The sequence below is a fragment of the Vicia villosa genome, linkage group LG7 (genome assembly GCF_029867415.1).
Source record: "Vicia villosa cultivar HV-30 ecotype Madison, WI linkage group LG7, Vvil1.0, whole genome shotgun sequence".
NCBI lineage: Eukaryota > Viridiplantae > Streptophyta > Magnoliopsida > Fabales > Fabaceae > Vicia > Vicia villosa.
The window spans coordinates 42,664,679-42,690,007 of record NC_081186.1 but is presented as its reverse complement, the minus strand read 5'-3'; the positions used below and the strand labels follow the sequence as shown (position 1 = coordinate 42,690,007).

The window sequence follows — 25,329 nt, the reverse complement described above, 5'->3', positions numbered from 1 at the left end:
TATATATATATATATATATATATATATATATATATATATATATATATATATATATATATATATAATCCATTATGTAAAATGACCAAGGAAAATAAAGTTGTAATTGGTCATGGATAACTATAAAGTGTGATCCCTGTAAAAATAACTAAAAACTATGGATTGTGATTATTGATTTGGTTATCAAACAGTCACGTCTTAGTAAAGGCAAAACTCATTCAAATCTATTATTAAGAGAAAATTATTAAAGTCTTGTTAAAACAGGGACATCAGATACAAGGATGCATATTCGAACCCTCAACATCCCACTTATTCACCTTTAAGTAAATTAAGAGTGTAAACTAAGAGTATGCAAGGACATCACAACAACATTAACACTTCAAATAGACAACAATACATCACAATGTTAACACTTCAAATAGACAACAGTTATCTGCAGCACATTCATAAAATACTGAAAACGAACATAAACCATTGGCTACAGAAAGACCTTGCAAGACAATGTAGTTTGCTGGATATGGTGTTCAACTAAAACGTGATCTAGATAGGAGATGCAACAGCTACAAGAAAACGGTTCTACATAATTTACACAAATACAGAATATTACAAATTAGCAATCTTTGAGTTCGAGCTAGATCAAAAACTTGTTAGATATTACCTTTTTCCGAAGTAGGAAAATATGGTTGGTTGTTTATCATCAGCTGTCTTCAAAACCTTGTTAGATATTACCTTTTTCCAAAGTAGGAAAATAAGGTTGGTTGTTTATCATCAGCTGTCTTTGCCTTTTCCTTTTTCTTTGCCGGGTTTGCACTTGACTTGTCATTATTTGCTAAAAATGGTTTCAAATCTGATGAAATAGCTTCATATTCGCGCTTGATTGGAAACTTGCTTACATTTTGAGAAGGGGGAGAACCACTGAATTTTAAGTCACTTTCACCCTCCTCTGTTTTCGCTTCTTCAATGAGGTCTTTCGTTGGTTCGGTTTTGACAGGTTCATGAGATAATGTTTTATGCTCTGGCTTTGTGTCTTCATTTTCAGCTACCTTTCTTGAAAAGAACTTAGATATTGGAGTGTTTCCTTCTGTCTTTACTTGAATCTGCCAAACGGCATGTTGCAAAGTAAAGGTTTTCAATATTGACGATAAAGTCCAACAACAATCTTTCAAAATCATGTTCACTTATTGAGTAACGACAAATATAGATTCGAGCGACTCAGTAAGAACATTTAATTCAATTATTAGATTGGTGAGAAGCAACATTAAAGGAAAGATCAATTGTCATACCTCCTTTATACACTCAGGCCCATTAAATGATGGCTTACCCATGGCAGGTGTTACAGGGTACCACGCCTGGAGATTAAAATATTGGCGAAAACCATGAATACAGAGTCATACTAAACTAGTAAACCTTAATATCAGAACAAATAATAAAATAAAGAAGTTCAACACTAATTAAGAAAATAGAAATTTAGTCCTAATTTTTTCTGTCTCAAAGCTCATACCAAATCAGATTCTTCATATGGCTTCATCACACTCTTAAAACTGGAAGCGCTGCTTAGCCAGGTATCGGATGAATTCTTGTCTCCCAAAATAACAGGCATCCTGTCTAAAGACACACATTTGAAGTACATATTAGGTATTTTTACCTATATAATACACGGTCACTCAAATATAGTGTATATTCGGGCAGTCACCCTCAATTGATAAAATCCAAAGAGGGGTATCCAATTCCCCTTGGTAGGTTTATAATCTAACAGATCACGAGAATCCCGTGGATGTGAACCTAAACTCATTAAACCAAAGAAGAAAAACATGACTACATTTTCCACATAGGTCATTATTTAGCTATATTTCAATGTAAATACACATGAAGAAAAATATTTATTTTGTCTTAAGATATATTCTTCCTTTCATAGTCCCTGCTTTCATCAAACCCCAACCTGCATTTACCCTACTATTTTGACCGAAGTTACTAAAAAATCATTCTAAACAAACAAGTCAACTTTAATATTCTTTTCAGAGTCAATAATATCAACCTGAAACTATCTTGGCATGTCAACATTGAATGCATGACTCACCATGAAGCCACTGGAAAGCTGAAGAGGAAGAGGTCGTAACAATAGTAAATGTGTAAATTATTTCACCTGCAGTTAAGAATATTTACATTAAAATCAACAACTGTACGAAGATAGATTAGCATTATCTTTCATGCAGAAAAATATCAATTTCCAACATTCTGTAGAAAATCTTACCTTCGGAATTTTTCCAGGAGTCATATAGAGCAGCAAAAACTAGAGGTCGTCCATCTTTGAAGTGAATATAGTAAGGCTGTTTCTTTGAACCATCTTTTTTCCACTCATAAAAACTTAAACATATACTTAAAGTAATTAATTCAAAGAACTGAACTTAAAGTCGATAATAAGACGATAATAGACGTAATAGGCAAAAACATTAGGAAATTTAGACAGCTGCAGAACATTGGGAAGTTAAAACACCCTTCTACTGCAACAAGGCATCTGTTTTTAGGAAGTAGGCGACGGAATGAAGCTTTCTCATCAATATATTCAGATCGAGCATTAAACTGCAGAACATAACACGAATCAAATTAGACTAAGTATTCCATTAGAAAGGATTATATTTTATAGTAGCGGCATTGTAGCGTACAAACTGCAATAAAAAAAATATGAAATCAATTAATGCATATCATATAATTTGGTTTTAATATGTTTCTAGTCCAAGAATTTTCCATTTGGTCCTCCATTTTCAATTATTTGTTTCCACACAAGTTCTCTATAAATTATTTTTTGCATAACTGTACCTCCATTAAACTTCAATATTGAGTGCCCATGTGGCATACATAACAATATACAATTTGGTAAACAAAAGTAGTTTAGAGAACTTGTTTGGAAATCATGATATTATTGAGGGACCAAAAACTTAATCAAGGGACCAACACCAACCAAAAAAAAACTTGTGGAGATTCCTTAGAAAAAAATGAGAGAATTATAAAAGCAAAAATGAGTATTAAACCTTGAGATATTGGTCAATGTAAAATGCAACTATTTAACTTCTTATCTTAGCTTCTTAGCAAGATTTTCCTTTTAACCATAAACTATTTAGTAATTACATATTATTGAGACTACCTATTTAAACACTAATGAAGTTAACTCTAACCATGTATCCACTCAAAAGTTTTGGCAAAGATTTGACACAGATTTTCTTTCTTCAAGCTCATTATCCCCAAAGAAAAAGGACATTAACAGCAAAAACTGCAACTAAGCACCCAGAACCCTAGAGACTTTGCCGATCTCTTACTCACTAGGTGAGTCACGCACGCAGCATAGATCAAAGGATGCAATAATATTATAGCATAAATCATGTCTATTGAAACAAAAGAAGAGAGAAGGCAAAAAAATATATAAACCTCCAATTCATAAGTACCTGTTTCTTTTCTTTTATACTGTTTTATTTTCATTTCAAGTTTCAACTAATAAACACAATAGAGTATAGATTCAATTCTTTGCTTACCATTTTTTTGTACAACATTTTTCAAACAAACTCAAAATTAATAAAATACTAATATACAAAAGCAATCCCTAACTATCCTTCTATCTTCTCTCTATTACTTTTCATCTTTTTATCAACAAAATTCTAAAATGAACACAAATTTACCATCTTGTAATGATCAGGTTTGTCTGTTTTATAGTGAAACTGGGGATTAAACTCCATTTCATACAATGAACAACATGGCCTTAACTCTCAGCTGCTTCATCTCTCCGAACAACCGGCATGTTGAATCCCAGCGACACATTATGCGACGGCACGTCTCTCTCTCGCCCAATAAATAGCCATTAACATGCTACCCGTCTTTCCATGGTTCAATCAAAATTATCACTTAGAACATATGTTTTTTTCTTATGATTGTATCATTTTGTATAAATTCTTGATCTAATTCAGTTAGCGTATTGCTTTAACAAAACTTATTTCAGTGTTACTTTTTTTAGTTTTTTTTTTTTAAATTTTTTAAAAGACAACTTTATTAATACTACACTGCATATAGCAAACAATACAGTCATCTCATTCCATTACAAAAAAAGCTTACAGTAGTAGCAAACAATACATAATGCATTTTTTATACAATTACTAGTAAGATACCCGTGCCTCCGCACGGGTAAATTTATTTAATATTGTATGAGATTAATTAGATACATATAAATTTTTAATAAATGATTTAATTACAAATGAAAAATATTACATAAATATAATTATATTAAATAATTATATAAAAAAAGTATCTGGAAGATGAAAATAAAAAAAAAATGAAATTTTAACATTTAAAAATAAAAATCATCTCTCAATTTATAGTAATTGTTGATTAAAATAAAATAAATACTTTGTTGATAATGACCCGTGAAATAAAAAGTTTATTTGATCTGATATAAAATATATTTAAATACAAATATAAAATGAACAATAATCATATGAATTTAATTGTATTAAATAATCTTTAAAAAAAATTGTGAAATAAAGAAAAGAAAAAAAATTTAAAAATAAGGATATTATCTCTCTAATAAAAATAATTATCGATTAAAATAAAATAAGTATTATGTTGATAGTGACCCGTGATATTATAATATTTTTTAATTTTATAAAAATAAATTATTTTTTAGAGTTGATACATAAATAGAGAAAAAAAATTAAAATGAAAGTAAGAAAGTGTGGGAAGAAAATTTGAGAAAAATTTGAAATTTTAATTAAGAAAGAGAAAGTGTGTAATGATCGATTAAAATAAATTAAATATTGTATTGATAGTGACCCGTGAGATAAATAAATATTTAGTTTTATTAAAGTTAAAAAAATAGATTATTAATAATTTTTGTGATTAAATGAAAAAAAATTAAAATGAAAGTAAGAAAGTGTGAGAAAATGAAATGTGAAAGAAATTTAAAAATTTAAGTAAGAGAGAGAAGAAGTGTGTTGGGGAGAAAAAGTTAAAAAGTTAAAAAGTTGGACCAATGAGAGGCCGACAATTGGCGTTTGGTTATTGAAAGGTTGAAAAAGTGATATGTGATTTTGTTAGTTACCGAATTGCCCTTTTTTATTTGTAAATTTTTTTTTAACTAAGGGCATAATAGTAAGATTGGTCAATATTTTCTTATTTACTTGTATAGTAGAAAACATTAAAAAAAACGCTTACAGCGGTAGCAAACAATACATAATGCATTTTTTATACAATTAAAACAGTCATCTCATTCCATTACAAATCTATCTAGCCCCAACATTTGTATACTTCAACGCCAAATTCTGTCCTCGTTGCCAACACTCCATTCTTCTTGATTTGTTTTAATTGAGTTATTGATTTGTATAAGTATCACACAATATAATTGCGCTTTTACATCTCCTCTAAGTAAATTTAGTGACGTGATTTGCATGCCACTAGGCAGTGACATGTAAATCACGTCACTAATAAAAATGCTTTTACTGACCCAATTCTGCTACGCCTGCTTTGACTGAAAACCCATTAAACTCTGGTCCAAATGTTGCAACGTGATTTTCAATTCACTAATTAGTGAAGTGAAAATTATGTCACTAAAAGTTGCCACCTTGCCTCCTGCGACGTAAATCATCACGTCGCAAATAATGATTTGTGAAGTGTTTTTTCTGTTTGTGGCGTGATAATCACGTCATTACTGAGCTCTTTTTTTGTAGTGAAAATCATAATTATTCTAATAAAAACTGGAACAGTATAATAATCCAGGATGATTATAAATTAATATATACAAGATTTTGTTTATTATTTTGAACAACGATACTATAAATACATAATTTCATTACAAACACAAAAATATATATAAGGTAAGTTCTGAAAACTTCTAAAAAAATGGTATCATCTAAGTAAAAATTCACAATTAAATGAAAAAACTATTAATTTTTTTTGTTAATTTTAAGTAAAATATAACAATTAAATAATAATACTATTAAATTTATAATTATAATAAAAAGTATCAATCAATATCACAAATGATAACAAATTTTAATGTCAACATTGATAAATAAATTTATCCGTTTTTTACAAAATAATTGGAAATGTGAGAATAACATGTAATTTTTATAGAGACCCAAAGAATTCTACTGTAGCAATCCCATGTTGTCAATGACCAACTTCCCATCATTTATTCCGGAAACTCGGATGATTAAAATCAATAAACATGAAAATACATAGACAAATAATGTTTAGTGAAGAAGATGGACTGTTTCTAAAACAATTTCTGAATACTTCAAAAAGAGAGAAGAACCTGTGTCAATGAGGATCAAGTTTAGACCCCGTGTATTTGTAGAGGCTGGTGGAAAAGGTGATGAGTTACAACAAAAAACTGTGATGGATCTAAAATAAACTTGCAAAACATCAAGGCTCAAGCCGTTGAAGAGTTTCACATCGAACAGTGATGGATCTGAAATGACAACAACAGGTTCTTAAAAATTGAAAGAGAAACCATTAACAAATACTTAATTAACCAAAATAGTTTTGTTCTTGGTTGCTCTGCTTTGAAGAAGCAATATAGAGATGTTCTTAAGATCGAGTGACCATTAATAATCAACATAAACACTAACCTTCAACACTAACACAAATCAAATTTATTTGTATAAATAAATCATTAAAAATTTACAATAAACGAAAATTCTCATGTTAAAAGGAGAGCCATAATACTTTCCTCACTAACCTTCAACAAATCCTTGCAACAAAATCAAACCCAAACTTTAGTTACCTAAATATAAAATCTGATGATAACTAATAAACTATAATCGAATCTCTAACCTCTTTTTCACGAAAATCAAATTTCGTATCATTTCCTATTATTGCTATTAAGATAAGGGATCAGATTTGAGCGAATCTGAGAATTTTGACGATGGAAGATTGAAAGAAGGATAACGGTCAGACGATGGTGACCTTTTCATGATCTTTGAAGATTGGGTCGTTGAATCCAAATTTCTGTGAAAATCAGTAAGCATGGAAGATTAGGGAGATCTGTGAAGGTTTAGGGTTGATTATGATTATTCATCAGAGTTCTTGGAATACGTAAAAGAGCAATAATGTAGCATTGGAATTTACAGATAAAATGGAGCGTGATTTGGGTACGTTGGAGAGTGGAAAAAATTGGAATAATAATGAAGATTGAATTAATTAAATAATAAAGTTTATAAACTGTTTTAATTAGGTAATTATTATATTAATAATAGATTGGAATACTAACGAAAATATGAAATAAAATAAAAAATAATTAAAAAATAAATTATAACAAATATAGTAAGATTACTTAAAATAAAAAATTTTAAAAGAGAATAATACTCATGCACTGACAGTGTAAAGATATTTTACACTATCAGTTAATCATAACCGTTAAATTTTTATAAGTTGTTGACTTTTATTTTAAATGCATATAAAGTAATATCAATGAGTGATTGTGATGCGCCGACCGTGTAAAGTATTTTACACTGACAGTGTATAACAATTAACCTCATTTTAAAATAGTAAGGTGTCTAAAATACTGACACTTGGCAAATTTGCCCAAATTCTCATTTTGCTCTATTATATTGTATGATAATAATTATAAGAAGGCTTAATTATAGTTTTAATCCATTTATTTTCCCTAATTCTTAAAATTGGTCCCCCTATTTCAAATTTAAACAGTTTTGGTCCTCCTATTTTAGATTTAAACAGTTTTGGTTTCCTTTTCATACCATTGCACTTAAAATTACCGATGCTTTTACTTTTTAAATGAAAAATTACTTATAAAACATGACAAATTGTCGTATATAAAGATATTATTGAACTTTGTTGATAAAAATATAATTTAAAAAAATAAAAAATATCATCGATTTTTTATGAAAAAGCATGAGAGGGAGACTAAAATAGTTTGAATTTAAAATAGGGGCACCAAAACTGTTTGAATTTAAAATAGGGCAACTAATTTCGTCAATCACACAAAATAGGGGGACTAATTCGGTGAATCAGACAAAATAGGGGACCAAAAATAATATTAATAATAATAATAGACTTTTAAATTTTATTTAAAGTTAATGATAAAAATAGTAAAATACTTTCAATATTATAATGATATAAATGGCTTAATTAAAGACATAAAAAAAATTGTGTAGGTTTAATAGAAATGAAAGGTTTTGAGATGTATTTTGAGAAGTGCCACATATGAATATTGATGACGTGGCGAAAATGATTTTATGTGGAAAATGATTTTATGTGGCAAATAAAATAGATAGATAAATAAAGAGGACCGAAGGCTCTAGTTTAGTCCCTCACAAAAACTGAAAATGTATTCCTTCTAAAAAGTAAACCAACACACACTTAAATCTTTAATGAAGAACGAATGATATGTGTAACAACCTGGACCCCTCGTAAGGCAATACCCGACACTGCCATCTCACTATCTTCTATACCCCCTCTTTAGTAGAGTTTTTGCCTTTCGTGGGAATTGAACCATGTACCCTGGGGTTCAAGTACATGTTGCAAACCTAGTTTATTGTGGAACTTACGTGTTTTTTTGTTAGGTTTTATGTGTGTTAATTGTGAGTCTCTATAATATCATCTTGATATAAGAGTGGGACTATTTCTATTGTGTTGTAAGTTTTTTCATTCATTCATTCATAAGCTTTTAAGCATTGAATGATTGTGTGTCACTCATGTATCTTTTGATGCATTGAGTTGATTGTGTATTGCTTGTTTATCAAGCTATTATTCTTGATCGAAGCTTTTAAGCAAGATTAAATATTGTTCTTGATTGAGGGGTTTCTTAACCAAGTATTTCTTTGTATTTGAAGACTTAGGTGAAAGATTGTCAATATCAGTAACTGGGACTAAGATTGTGAGACATCGCTGCAGTGATTGGGAGTGAGAGGGGTTTCTCATATGTAAGAGGTTCCTAGGTAGAAGTTGGATTGGGTAGGGATTAAGTGAGAGGTTGTAAACTGGGATTGTTTATCTTTGAGTTAATATTAGTGATAGTGGATTTCCTTCCTGGCTTGGTAGCCCCTAGAGTAGGTGTTGTTGTACACCGAACTGGGTAAACAATTATGTGTTCATTTATTTTTTAACACTTTTAAATTGTATTTACCTTGTTTTTGTGTGTTGTTCAGATTTCAGTGTCTCAACATTTGTTAGGACATCAGATATTTGCATACCAGAATTTAAATTAGTATCAAAGAAAGCATCCTGCTATATATCTGGGTGAGATTAAGGGAAGAAACTTTCTGGCACAATGGACAGGGAAGGAGGATTTGTGAATAGACCACCCATTCTTGATGGAACTAACTATAATTATTATAGTATTTAGTAATTAATTAATTGTGTGATTTTGTGAACATATATGTTATGTGTGTTGGGTTATTGAGTGTGAAAATGATAGAATGTGTAATTGGGCCTAATAATATGTTAGGAAGAGTAAAAGTGAGGGTAAGGGTTAGTAAGCCCATTAGAGATAATTATGTAGTAAGAGTTTTAGACAAAACAAGAGAAAATAGAAAGTTAGAAATAGAAGTGAAGAAAATAGGAAAAGAAGAGAAAGAAGAGAAAGGGAGAAGAGAAGAGAAGAGGAAACCCTAGAAGAGAACTTCATCTAAGGTAATGGTGTTTTTTTTCATGTGATTATGGGGTATATGATATATGTAATGGATAGTAACATGTGTAAGATTTTGGGATTACAATTTTTAGGTTTTGACATGTTAGGATTTGATATAGAATCCATGAAATTAATGATTCAATCATGTTTTGATGTTTGCAAATGAACCTACATGTTAGATATAGGTTATAATACCTTAAATCGCATAAAAATTGATGTTAAAACGTATTTTGAGTGAAGAAATCACACAGGAAATCATTTTGTCCGAGCAGAATTTTCTGCAGGTCGAAGAGTTCGCTTAGCGAAGTAGCATGGGAGAAAATTTTTTGTAAAATTTCAAAAACTTATAACTTTTGTGTTAGACGCTTGGCTTACGTATCTAGAGGGGGGTGAATAGATACTTCAGAATTTATTCGGATTTTCTTAAAAAATATGGCGAAAGTTGTCATACCCCAAAATTTACCCGATCCGCTTACGACTGGTTAAAATTAATTCCTTAGGGATTATCAAAAAAATAGGAGTCACTGGGTTTAACATCTCTATTGTTAAACCTTTCCTCTTATAAATTGGTTAGAATAAAATGAAGGTGTGGATAGCAAACAATTTTAAATCCAATTTGTTTATGTGCCCATCTATTTATATTAAAGGTTTTAATTAATTAAGCATTCATTCATTCATTTCTAATTGGTTGGTTATTTGATATTATCCATTTATATTATTTATGAAACTTCTGATTTAATCATTTTATATATCTAATATATTATGATTAATCTATTGTTGTTACTAACTACCAATTATTATTGTTTTAATATTATTGTTAATGGGCTAATTATTAGGGTTATTATTAATTAGGATTAATTACTAATTATCAATTATTATTATTATTATTAATATCATTATCATTATTATTAATATAAGGTTTTTTAATATTAAGTAAATTGGACTGGTTCAAGTAAGTGGGCCGGTTAGTGAGTGGAATGGGCTTAGAGAACTGGGTTACTGGATCTTGGGCCAAATAGGGTTAGGGAGTGGACCGGGTCAGTACCGACCCGGATCCTGTTCACCACCTTCCTTGCACAAAATCTGAGAAGAGGTGCTCAAATAGTTCGATGCAGGGTTTCTTGCCGTGGTTGACTATCCACCGTGGATTGCTAACATAGTGCCAGTTCCTAAGAAATACGGGAAAGTACGCATGTGTGTGGATTATAGGGATCTAAACAAAGCAAGTCCAAAAGACGACTTTCCACTACCACACATAGATGTGTTGGTGGATAATACAACACAAGCTTCGGTGTTCTCCTTCATGGATGGGTTCTCTGGGTACAATCAAATCAAAATGGCGCCTGAAGACATGGAGAAAACGACCTTCATGACATACTAGTGCACTTTTTGCTACAAGGTAATGCCTTTTGGATTACGAAACGCAGGGGCAACATATCAACGAGCCATGGTCACACTGTTCCACGACATGATCCACAAGGAGGTCGAAGTATATGTGGATGATATGATTGCTAAGTCTTGTACAGAAGAAGAGCATATTACACACCTACAAAAATTGTTCGAGCGTTTAAAGAAGTTTAAGCTAAGGTTAAACCCGAATAAATGTACATTCGGGGTAAGGTCAGGAAAGCTATTTGGATTCATTGTGAGCCAGCGAGGCATAGAAGTAGATCCCGACAAGGTGAAGGCTATACAAGAAATACCTGTTCCAAAGCCAAAAAAAGAGGTTCGTGGGTTCTTGGGTCGATTGAATTACATCTCGAGGTTTATCTCACATCTAACAACCACGTGTGAGCCTATATTCGAGCTACTAAGGAAAGATCAGCCAATCAGGTGGAATGACGATTGTTAAGTTGCCTTCGAAGCTATAAAGATCTACTTACAAGAACCACCAATACTCATACCTCTTGTACCTGGGAGACCGCTGATCATGTATCTTACAGTTCTCGAAAGGTCTATGGGATGTGTACTAGGGCAACAGGACCAAACAGACATAAAAGAGCATGTTATTTACTATCTTAGCAAGAAATTCACGGATTGCGAATCTCGGTATTCACCATTGAAAAAGACATGTTGTGCCCTAGCATGGGCCTCCAAATGTCTACGGCAATATATGCTGAACCATTCCACATGGTTGATATCGAGGATGGATCCTTTGAAATACGTGTTCGAAAAACAGGCTCTCACGGTTAGAATCGCAAGGTGGAAAATGTTACTGTTTGAATACGACATACAATATGTCACTCAAAAGGCAATAAAAGGGAGTGTGTGTTGGCAGAACATCTTGCCCACCAACCCCTCGAAGAATACCAGTCTATGAAATTCAACTTTCCTGACGAGGACATCATGGTGGTAAGGGACTACGAAATACCAGGACCCGACGAAGGACCTGAACCATGGGAAATATGGACACTTATGTTCGATGGGGCCTCAAATGCACTAGGACATGGTATAGGGGCAGTCTTGACATCTCCTGACAATCGTCACTTACCTTTCACTACGAGACTATGCTTTGACTGCACCAACAACATTGCAGAATACAAAGCGTGCATATTGGGATTAGAAGCTGCGATTGATCTGAGGATTAAACTACTTGAGGTGTATGGGGACTCATCACTGGTGATCCACCAAGTCAATAAAGAATGGGATACTCAAGATGCAAAGCTAATCCCATACCGGGACCTCATATTGGAGTTAATGGCTGAGTTTGAGACAATCACTTTCACTCATATCCCAAGGGAAGGAAATCAAATGGCTGATGCACTAGCAATACTTTCCTCTATGTTCAAAGTAACTTGGCCAAACCACGAACCGCGAATTACAGTTAGATACTTTTATGAGCTGGCCTATTGTCTCACAATTGAGGAGCAGCCTGATGACAAACCATGGTACCATGATATCAAAAGGTATCTGGAGAAACAAGAATATCCGGAGAATGCCTCTACGATTGATAAAACAAGTAATTTTCAGAATAGAAAGCACGAACTACATCCTAATTATATGTGGTATCACATGCCAACAATGGACCAATATTTTGATGTTGAACTAAACTAGTAATTTTCGGAATGTTCATACGGTCGACTACCTTAGGGTTGTACACATACTGCTTAATAATCTTTCTTTTTAGAGGATATTTCTCAAATTTAGCCTTACAATCTGGATGAACAAGCGCAAGAGCACTTACCGGTTGATAAGCGGATCCAGACGCGATTTCTTTTCCTTTTCTTGACTTGGGAGGCATGATGTTGAGATGAATTAAGTGAAGATGTTGAGGCAAATGGAAGATGGCTGAGAGTTTGAGAGATTTGATGCTTGGAGAATTAGGGTTGTCGTAGGTTAGGATTGGTTTGAGGAAGAGGAAAATGTAATATGAATGAATGAAGAGAAAAGATGCATGGGCTGAGTCGACCTAAAAGCCCAAATTTGGGAATTTAAGTCTCAGTACGTCGACCCAAGGAGAAGGCTGCGTCGACCTAAAGAAGCAGTAGCTTCATCTTTTAATTGGCAGAAAAGCAGGTCGACCTATAGATAGATTAGGTTGACATAACTAGCAATTATTTTCTCCTTTTTTAAAAAAGAACTTCAATAGGTCGACGTAAAGTCAGTTTGGGTCGACTCAAAATGGTCCAAAATTCATGTATTGCAATAAATAGTCAGGAATTGAATATGCATGCTTAATCTACCACATGTAATGTTGATTGTTATAATTCTTAAACTTGACACATTATGCTCATGATGAACAATCTATATGTAATTGAGAAATATTGAGAAGCACATAGGATGTCACTATAATCATGTTAATTGTTGCATATTACAGAATCAATAATATTTTTGGAAGTGAACAACAAACATGTTACCGCTTTCTCGATTTTCAGATATTTTGTCATCATGGTATAAGAGATAGTATGTTCCTTTGATCCATGTAGCACGATCCTTGACCGATTGCGTACTACCTTCACACTAAAGAAGAATTTTAGCATAAACATAAACAATAGATAGACGAGAAAATAATTAGATAGTCATAACCACATTTAGCTCAAATTAGAGATATCCAATATCCCTAATTCTCTGTGAATGTTGAAGAAAGGCTCAATTACAAGAGGTTTAGTAAAGATGTTCTCTAATTGTTTCTTGCTCTCAACATGTTCAAACACAACTTCCCCTTTTTCTACATGATCTCTTAAGAAGTGGTGCCTTATTTCTATATGCTTGGTTCGTGAATGTAGAACAGAATTTTTGCTTAAGTTGATGGCTCTTGTGTTGTCACACATGATAGGAATTTAGTCAAGTTTGATGCCAAAATCAATAAGCGGCTGTCTGAGCCACAATATCTGTGCACAACAACTTCTGGCAGCTACGTATTCTGCTTTAGCTGTGGATAATGTTAGAACAAGATTTGTTCTGATCAATATTCTTGTTTTGATGATAACAATATATATGAATTTTGTATAAGACAATGTGGTACTCTAATCCTTTGCATTTTCCATTTCAAGAAATATATAAAGAGTATGCAAAATTTAGCGCTCAAAAGCACTGACTCAGAAGGTTCTAGATGGCTACATCAGAACATGCTCTGACAAGACATCAGAAGATGGTCAAGCAGAATTAGAACATGGACTATGAAGCATCAGAGGAACATGAAGTCAGAAGAAGAAGCACTGATGTTCTGAACGGTATCACTCTCAAGCTCTTCAAAGTCAGAAGACAAGAAAATGCTCTGCACCAAGCTGAATGACTCTGATATTCAAACGTTGTATCTACAAATTTGAGTTCAGAAGCAAGTACAAGATGACAGGATATTAAGTCGAATCTCCGACTGACAAAAGGAACGTTAGAAGCTACAAAAGGCAAAGTCAGTAAAAGCAGCAAAATCATGGCTCGAGGTAGTTGACAAAAAAATGTGAAATATTAAATGCAGCGTTGTACTATTCACGTAATGCATTAAATGTAACCCTATGGTCATCTTCTCAAATGCCTATAAATATGGAAGTTCTGATCAAAAGCAGCAAACCAACTCTTGCAAAAATACTGAAACGCTTTCAAATTCAAAGCTCACGAACTTCATCTTCAACCTCACAAACTCTTGTAATATTTAGTGAGTGTTAAGCTTATTTTTTAAGAGAAATATCACTGTTGTGATTATAGCTTTATAAGAAGCAATTCATACTCTTGTAATCTTTATTTTACATTGATTGTAAAAGGTTCCTAGAGTGATCAGTGAGATTAGTAGACTCTAGAAGACTTAGAGGTTATCTAAGTGGTGATTTCCCAGAGTGATCAGGTTGTGATCATAATACTCTAGAAGACTTAGAGGTTATCTAAGTGGAAAACCATTGTAATCAGATTTATTAGTGGATTAAATCCTTAGTTAAGGTAAATCACTCTAAGGGGGTGGACTGGAGTAGTTTCATTAACAACGAACCAAGATAAAAATAATTGTGTTCATTGTTTTTATCTTAAGAGTTTTTAAAGTCACACTTATTCAAACCCCCCTTTCTAAGTGTTTTTCTATCCTTCAATTGGTATCAGAGCGTCGGTTCTAGGTGCAAGCACTTAACCGTTTTAGAAAAAGATTCAGGGAGAAAAACAAAAATTCAATATGGTTGAAACAGATGCATCAACAGCCACACCTGTTCCTACTGATAAATACAACAATGCAAATGGAAACAATGGCTACACTAGACCACCAATGTTTGATGGTGAAAATTTTGAATACTGGAAAGATAGACTCGAAAGTTACTTTCTTGGTCTAGATGGTGACTTATGGGATCTACTTGTGGATGGTTACAGACATCCTATAAATGCTAGTGGAGTAAAGATGTCAAGACAAGAAATGAGTGATGATCAAAAGAAACAACTCAAAAATCATCACAAGTCAAGGACTATTCTGCAGAATGTTATTTCTCATGTTGAATATGAGAAGATATCAAATAGAGAAACTGCCCATGACATCTTTGAATCCCTGAAGATGACTCTTGAAGGGAATACCCAAGTCAAGGAGACAAAAGCTCTTGCTTTAATCCAGAAGTACGAAACTTTCAAGATGGAGGAAGATGAAAACATTGAAGCAATGTTCTCAAGATTCCAGACTCTGAATGCTGGATTAAGAGTGCTTGACAAGGAATATACAAAGGTTGATCATGTCAAGAAGATCATTATAAGCTTTCCCAGAAGATGGGGTCCATTGGTGACTGCATTCAAGATTGCTAAGAATCTGAATGAAGTCTCTCTTGAAGAGCTGATCAGTGCCATGAGGAGTCGTGAAATAGAGCTGGATGCAAATGAACCTCAGAAGAAAGGTAAGTCTATTGCATTAAAATCTAATAATAAAAAATGCACTAACGCTTTTCAGGCTGAAGAAGAAGATTCTGAAGAGTCAGAATCAGAAGAAGAAGAAGAAGAAGAAGATGAATTGTCCATGATCTCCAGAAGAGTAAATCAACTCTAGAAGAGTAAACAAAGGAAGTTCAAGAACTTCAGAAGTTTTAATAGGCCTAAAAGAGGAGAATCTTCTGGACACAGAAGATCTAACAAGAAGAAGGTGACCTGCTATGAATGCAAAGAGCCAGGACATTACAAGAATGAGTGTCCAAAGCTTCAAAGGGAAAAGCCCAAGAAGAAGTTAGAAAAGAAGAAAAGCCTGATGGCTACTTGGGACCCTAAACCCTAAACCCCAAACCCTAAAATCTCCAAATGAAAAATATGTCCCAAAGTGATTTATAAAGGACATCTTGAGGTTTCCAAAAAGTCCTAGAACTCCTTCACAGCTTAAAAATTGAGGGAGATATGCTCTGTCAAAGTTGGACACTTTTGGAGGCAAAATGTGAAACAAAAGAGGTTCAAATTGGAATTTTTAGTGAGTGGGCCTAACTTTTCATGACTTAATCTTGGTCCACAAGTTACTTATGTTATACAAGCCATGTGCCACGAATTTTATCCTTTTTATTTGATTTTATATAATTTTTATTTCATTTAAAAATGATTTAAAGTGATATAATTGAGAGGAAAATCAAATATTGGATTAAAGGATTCATATTGATCAATTCCAATCAATATTTATTGCAAATTTGCAATATAATTTCGTGCTAATATGATTGACAAAGATTGGTACAAAATTGGCCAAGAATAGTAACTTTCCATTCATGAACAAAATCAAATCTTCCAAACTTTGCAAGAGTGGATTCAAAGGGCCTTGGGCTTCAATCTTTAACCTAATTCCCTCTCCTATAAGTATAAAACATAGTGCATACGAATCAGGGTTGGAAAATCTGATCAGAGGCAAGAATTCAAGAGTCAAAAATCTTCAAGAAAACTCAAACTCGGTTTCAGAGATTGGGAGTTTTTCAAAAGGATTTGAGCATTGCTACACGTTCATGGGATCACTCTGAAACTACCTGGATACTTGCATAGCATCAGCACCCCCAGAATTTCTCCATATAAGCCCAGGTAGGTTGCTCTAAACTTTGCATCGATTAGGATAATTCGTGCATCTTGATGTGAATTTGTTTGTGTGATATGCTTTGTTTCAATGTTCTGCATGTTTCTGGATCATTCAATTGAAGTTTGCATGGTTGAATCTTGTTTTGCCATTAACGGCCGAGTTAGGGTTCTTGATTAAAATTTGGGGTTTTCTGGTAAGGGTAAAATTAGATCAAAGCAATTGCGTGGTTGAGTTCGTATGGTTTAGACGAAGGGAATAGAGGGGTTGTGAAACATTTATATGTGCGTATATGTTATTCGCTAATTTTCAGGTGAGCCTGCTACGAAGGAAAACCCTAGCTAAATCGTAGCTAAAAAGGCAGGGTTTTGCAGGTATGTTGGGGACGATGATGAGTTGTCATCATCTGGTTCGCTAGTTTTGAATTTCGCGCGCGTTTCTTTGGGGTTGCGTAGGTTTTTTATATGATCAATTAAACACGTTTTTGTGACACACATCGTTTCTGGTGGGGTTGGTGTACGTGACTATTGGTCACCCCAAGGGTCCAGGGTTCGGTCCCTGGCCCTTCACATATATTTTTTCTGAATTTCTCTATGTGATCCTATGTGCCTTTGCCTTGTGCGCCCTGTAACACCCAATAAAATTCTTTATTTAATTTAATTAATTTTTGGATTAAATATTAGAATTATTTGAATTAACTGAGAAAATGGAATAATGAGGCTAATGGGCCAGTGTCGCTTTTAGTAGAAGGGGGGTGTCAGTTGTGAAGCCCATTACTAATGATAAGCTTATTTTCATAAAATAAGAAAAAGGAGGAATTGTGGAAAAAAGAACCAAAAGGGAGAAGAGAAGTCTGAACGTGAAAGAGCCGAGAAGCGAGGAAGTGCGACGCGAGGAAGAACGAAGAATCATCCTTCAGGTAAGGGGGGACTCTTCCGTTTAACTTCTTTTATGGGATTATAGATTGTAGGATAGATTGAACATGTTGTTGGATTCAATTGGGTTATGTTTAGATTTTAGGATGTTAGGTTTTGGAAGATTTGTTGAATTGTTTGTATTGATGTTGTACAGTAGTGTTTGGGTGTTTAAATTGAGTTATAAACATGCCAAATTGTGTTTGTTAATGCTGTTTGATGTTGCAATACATTGTGGTGCGTTTTGGTGTGGTTTGGAATTGGTACAGGTGCTGTAAAAATGGTGATTTGGGGTTGCAGACTCGAAGTAATCGGTTACCAAAGGGTGGGTAATCGGTTACTCATAGTAAAAACGGCAGGGATGACATTTTGGGAGTCGGTAATCGGTTACCGAAAGGGCAGTAACCGATTACCCATACAAAAAACAGCGTGATGGTCATTTTTGAAAGTCAGTAACCGGTTAATCTGGTTTCAGTAACCGGTTACCACTGAAGCTTTTTAAAAAATTATTTTATTTTCTAAAACCCATATCTTTCAAACCGTAAGTCGGATTTTAGTGCCGTTTCGAGCATGGTAAAGCTAATTAAATGATCTATACAATAAAATGGTGTTTTGAGTCGTGATTCAATTTTATTTTTAAAACACTCGACTTTATTTGGTTGTGATGGTTTATGCGTACAGGTACATAGGTGAATGCCTTATCTGTTGCAATGTTGTGGTTGGGATTGCTGATTACTATACATATATTGCTGATGTTAAATATATGTTGTGATGGTTGAGAAATAGCATATCTATGTGTAGCTATTGTTTATTGCATTGGTTGATGATTATGATGTTCAGTTGATTGGTGTTGATGATTAGCATGTTGTATGTGATGCATGCATTTCATAATCATGTTGTGGGCTGTATCCCTTATGGTGGTGGGACAGCGGTAGCTAATTCCCATTGTGCGGAATTAGTGAGAGAAGTAGCCGAATCTTTATGGTGGTGGATCGGTGAGATGGGTTATCCCATGATTGGTACCACATGCATATAGTTGCATTGCATTAGGCTACTTGTATCATTATAACATGAATGGAGGATTGTCCAATGTTATAATGTGTGATGATTGTGTAATTGTTGTGATTAATTATGTTGTGGTGGATCTGATCATAACTGTAATTGGGTGAATGATATGTGATTGATATTCTATTATTTATATCTTATAACATTGGTTAAATGAGAATGAGACTCACCCTTACTGTTGTTACTTTTCATATTGAGGAGTAGCTTTTGTACTTGGTGAGGATTAGCTCGTCAAGTAGTTCGTTAGAGTCAGTTGGGTCCGTGTCATGCTCTTGTCGTGTAACACTGGGAACGTTATTTAGGAATAACTGATAAACTCTTGTTTTGTTTATGGTTTATGGTTGGATTACGAGTCTCCGACTCTGGATGTTTGATTATTCAGTTGTTAAGAATATTCCGCTGTGTTAACATGCTATCTGAATAATTTTTAGTTTTATCGTTCCTTTTATGGCATGACATGATTATTGGATTATTTTTTTGGAGTAGTAATACCCTTTTTCATGTTTTACTCTGATTAATGTTAATTTTCCGCGGGGTTTAAAAGGGTGTTACACGCCCTACCATGCATCCTCTAGATTTGACCATTCAATTGCCACTAACTCAGATCCAATGTCCCAGACTCGGTCCTTATACCATGTACCCTAGTGACAGCCACACTGAATATAAATCCTAATTAACTTATATATTATAATTAATTTAAATATTTTAGTTAATTCTTTTGAATATTTATTTATATAATAATAAAATATGTTTTTAAATAAATTAATATATAATATGAATATTAAATTTTTAATTTAGTGATTCGTTCCGATTAAATCTATTAATCGTGATGGGCAATAATTGATTTTTTAAAATACTTATTTTATTGAAATAATAAGTTTTATTTGGCTAAAAGGTTTCAACCATTTTTATTGGTTGCGATGATTAGCCTATTTTCCCATTTAAATTCATTATTATTTATAATCGAATCAATCGATTACGAGGGATAATGATACAAATTAAATAATAAAATTTCTAAAAAATACTTTTATTCATTATTAGTGATAATTGAGTCCATCAATTAAAATTGGTAATGATACACTACTAATCTTTTAACTATGGTGATCAAATCTATTGATCATTGCGGTTAATAGTACATATTAAAAACCAGGGTTGTACACCCAAATCTAAAACATTCAAACACTTCAAATCAAACTACGAATTTTCATCCTCTTCAATCAAGCAACTCAAAATACCTTTCAAAGCACAACTTTTAAAACTACGATAGGCCATTCAAAAAGCCTTCAAACCATATCAAATCAAATTCTAATTCTAAGGGCGTACAACCCTTTCCCCGAACTACGTTGACTCTGATTCTTGTAACACCCTTCTAATACCCCTCATAAATATTAAACAATAATCAGAGTAAAACATGAAAAGGGCATTCCAACTTCCATATAATTAAAATATTACTTATGTCACGCCATAAAAAGGAACGTTAAACCCAAATATCATTCAGATTGTCATGTCAACACAGCGGAATTATATTAAACATCTGAACAATGCAACATCCAAAGTCATAGGCTTAAAACACCACCATAATAAAATACTGAAGTAAAAAGAGTTCCACAAATAACTCTAAACAACGCCCCCAGTGTTACACGACCAGAGCATGACATAGACCCAACTGACTCTAACGAACTACTTGACGAGCTAATCCTCACCAAGTACAAGAGCTACTCCTTAATCTGAAAAATAACAACAGTAAGGGTGAGTCTCATTCACATTTAACTAATGTTATAAGATATAGATAATAAAATATCATTTCACAAGCCATTCACCCAATCACGGTTACGATCAGATTCAAACCATACAATCAGTAAGCAAACAACCAATCAACACATATTATAACATTGGACAATCTTCCATTCATGTTATAATAGCACAACAGCCTAATGCAATGCAACTACATGCATGTGGTACCAAATCTAGGATAACCTAACTCACCGATCCACCATCATCAAGGATACGGTAACACCCACTCACTAATTCCGCACAATGGGAATTAGCTACCACTGATCCACCATCGTCAAGGACCAGCCACATAATGATTATGAATGCATGCATCAACCATAACATGCTCATCACCCACATAAATCGACTAAATGTCATAATCATCAATTACCATAATAAATAGCCACACATAATTATGCTATTCTTCAACCATAGTAAAACATGTATTTTATACCAACAATACATGTATAACAAACATCGGTTACAACCACAACATCATACAGGTAAAACATTCATTAGCGTACCTATAAGCGTAAGCCACCACAACCAAATAAAATCGAGTCACAACTCAAAACACCATTTTATTATATAAATTATTTGATTAGCTTTACCGTGCTCAAAACGGCACTAAAATCTGACTTACGATTTGAAAGATATGGGTTTTAGAAAATAAAATAATTTTTCAAAAAGCTTCAGTGGTAACCGGTTACTCCAATTCAAGTAACCGGTTACTACCTTACGGAGTAACCAGCGAGTCTATTCGTAACAGCGGTAACCGGTTACTTCAAAACCAGTAACCGGTTACTGCCTCCCAACAGAACCACAGAACACAAATTTCAACAGTGGTAACCGGTTACCCCAATTCAAGTAACCAATTACTTCACAACGACTAGGCCATCTCAATGACGTAACCTCAAGTAATCGGTTACCACTCCCCAGGTAACCGGTTACCTCATACCAGAAACCCCAAAACTCCATTTTTACAGCACCTGTACCAATTCCAAGCCATACCAGAACGTACCATAACGTATTGCAACATCAAACAGCATCAACAAACACAATTTAGCATGTTTATGACTCAATTTAAACACCCAAACACTACTATACAACATCAATACAAACAATTCAACAAATCATCCAAAACCTAACATCCTAAAACCTAACCATAACCCAATTGAATCCAACAACATGTTCAATCTATCCCACTATCTATAATCCCATAAAAGAAGTTAAACGGAAGAGTCCCCCCTTACTTGAAGGATGATTCTTCGTTCTTCCTCGCGTCGCACTTCTTCGCTTCTCTGCTCTTTCACGTTCAGACTTCTCTTCTCCCTTTTGGTTCTCTTCTCCCAATTCCTTCTTTTTTTCTTATTTTATGAAAATAAACTTATCATTAGTAATGGGCTTCACTGGCTAAAAGCGACACTGGCCCATTAGCCTCATTATTCCATTTTTCTCAGTTACTCAAATAATTCTAATATTTAATCCAAAAATTAATTAAATTAAATAAAGAATTTTATGGGGTGTTACAACTCTCCCCCACTAGAAAAGTTTTCGTCCTCGAAAACATACCTTATGCAAAGAGTTCCGGGTAGGAGTCCTTCATCTGGCTCTCCAATTCCCACGTAACATTTCCGCCGGCTGGTCCTCCCCAAGCTACTCTGACCAACGCTATCTCCTTGCCACGCAATTGTTTCACCTTCCGATCTTCAATCCTCATAGGCAAGGTTTCAACTGTCAGATTATCCTTTACCTGCACCTCATCTACTTGGATCACATGGGATGGATCGGAAATGTATTTCCTCAACTGCGACACATGGAATACATCATGCAGATTAGCAAGCGTTGGTGGCAATGCAATGCGGTACGCCACTTCCCCTACTCTTTCCGTAATCTGGAACGGACCAATTGATGTTGTAGAAAGTACAATTCAAATGTAAGTATTTTATATTATCGTATCCACAGGGATTGGGGCGATATCAAAACCGTTCAACAATTTCTATAGTTCTAAGCATAGAGTTTCAAATTTGTTTGGTTGAAAGTTACGGAAAGTAAAAATGCGTAAATAACGAAAGATAAGTTTCAGAGGAAAAGACTTGTTGGGAATTGGTTTTCATCCACCGATTCAATATGTAAATCTTGGATCAGCTATACATAATAGATGTTTGTTTCAATATCATCACGTATTGCTCACAACAAAGTTCATGTCTAAACGTTTGTTGAGATTTCTACCTTATGGTTTAATCGACGATTTCTCAGCCTATTAAACGATACGGTAGCATTAAGTTTCAATACTTGAAGTGAATATTAAACCTAAATCTATGTCTAGCATTTAGAGTTTAATAGTTGTTATCTTGGATCGAGATTAGAATTATATTTGTCAATATCAATTCAATCCATGAAATAAACGGTAAAACGAAGATAACAACGATAATGATTCAAACATAAATTATATATAACGCCATGATTAAAGAGAATACATACTGTTTCGGTGAATTACGACCAATCCCAACAAGAGAGGGATTTAGCTACTCATGGTAGCTTGATGAACAATGGAAGATTTGAGTTGGAATGACATCAACGGCGATTTCCCGACTCTTGATGTGTATCCACTTCTTTCTACCTATAAACCTCTATTTCTCTTTCTATTACATAAGTATTACAAGCTAAAAGTGAATGCCCCACTTCTGAAATGAGTTCTGCTCCTTTTATAGCAGTTCTGGCCGCCTGAGTTTGCTACGCGAATGGAGTTTTGCTGCAGCGAATGCCTTGCTTCATTGTTAAGTCTTTGTTCTGACCGCCAGAGTTCGCTACGCGAAGGATATTTCGCTACAACGAATGTTTTCTTCAGCTTTGAGTAATTCAAATCTTCTAGAAACCGCCAAAGTTCGCTACAGCGAAATATGGTTCGCTGCAGCGAATGTACCTCGCTACTGCTTGCTGCTAGCGAAACTGGGAAGTTTGATTCTGAATTCATTCGCTACAGCGAAATATGGTTCGCTGCAGCGAATCGGGCATTCGCTACCTTTCGCTGCAGCGAATGCACTGTTTCTGGATTTTTGCCTTTGAGTGCGTGGAGTTCGCTACAGCGAAAGAAAGTTCGCTGCAGCGAATGCTCTGTTTTCTGGTTTTTTGCTTAAGGCCAAATCCTGCACAAAAACAAACCAAGCCAAGTAATCTTGCACAATAATAGTTTATTCAATAATTGGGGGGTTTTATGTGAGAAATATGTCTAATAAGCAAGATAAGTGCTATATTATAATAAGTCATTTTAGCATGAATAAAGCACTTATCAAACTCTCCCCAACTTGAATTTGCTTGTCCTCAATCAAAGTAAAAACAAAAGCAAGAGTTTCTAAACCACCTTCACATGATTAACCAAATTTCTCAATAAAGTATAGGAGGCACATGGCTCTTTGAAGTTTGAACATCCAAGGATAAATGTTTTTATGACTTCCTTTAGTATTTAGACATATTCATGAAACAAGTCTTCCACATAAAAACCATGTCAATCAACCCAAAGCACTAAACATGTTAATCATGAATCACACTTACCACACTTTTTGTATAAGTGAAAATGATGAGGTATGTTGATCTCTCATATGACAAATTTGCTAACATCTAGATCAATTCATACTTTCATCCAAGTAAGATATGTAGATAAGCAAGAACATAGATCACTAAGGTCTTTCATGGTTGTAATGTGGCCAAGGTACCAAGGAAGTGTTATTTCTATGGATAATGGAAACAAAAAGGTTGTTGGTTTTTCTTTTTAGAAGAGCATTCAAAGATTTGACTCTTTTATCCAATACTTCTTATTTCTTCCTTTTGAAAACATTCTTTTATATCCTTTTCTTTTTCTTTCTTCATTTTCTAATTTTTTTCTTTTGATTCTCAAATCTTTTTCTTTCATTTTGAAGAAAGTCTTTTTCTCTTTTCTCCCCAACTTGAACAATATCTTACTTGCTTTGAATGCTCATTGAGATCTTTCAAAAGATATCATGGTTTCAAGGTTATATTCAAGGAAAACTAGAATCTATCATATATGAACTTTTTATGATTTTCAAAGCTATAGAACAATATCCACTAAGTGGTTTACCTAATGTATTGTTCAGTTCATTAATGATAGATTCATTGTCATAGGGCTCAAAAGGGGTTGCAAAAGATCACTCACTCACAAGGGACGATGAGGCTATATTTGGTTTAGTGGTTATGCTCAATTTCAAAGAATTGCCTTGATCCCTTCTATGTCTTTGCGATTACCAACATAAATGCAAGATTTAAGCATGAATCAAACGACTTAAAACAAGAATTTGTCAGTTTCCTTAGCATATAGTGAACAATGGAAGGTTACCTTACTTTCTTGTTTTTAGAACTAAGTGATTCATATGAAAACATGTCATGGAATAGGTTTGTATGAACTGGTTTTATGCAGCCTACTCATGTCATGTATATGCTAAATTCTAAGAAAGCATTTAAACATGTACCTTGGATAGTGCAATCTTTTCAAT

The 25,329-nt window shown here is 33.7% G+C and overlaps 1 pseudogene; it reads right to left on the bottom strand.

Annotated features, from left to right (window-relative positions):
* Positions 1-557: 557 nt before the first annotated feature.
* LOC131618940 (uncharacterized) lies at positions 558-4,125 on the bottom strand (annotated as a pseudogene).
* Between the last annotated feature and the right edge of the window lie 21,204 nt (positions 4,126-25,329).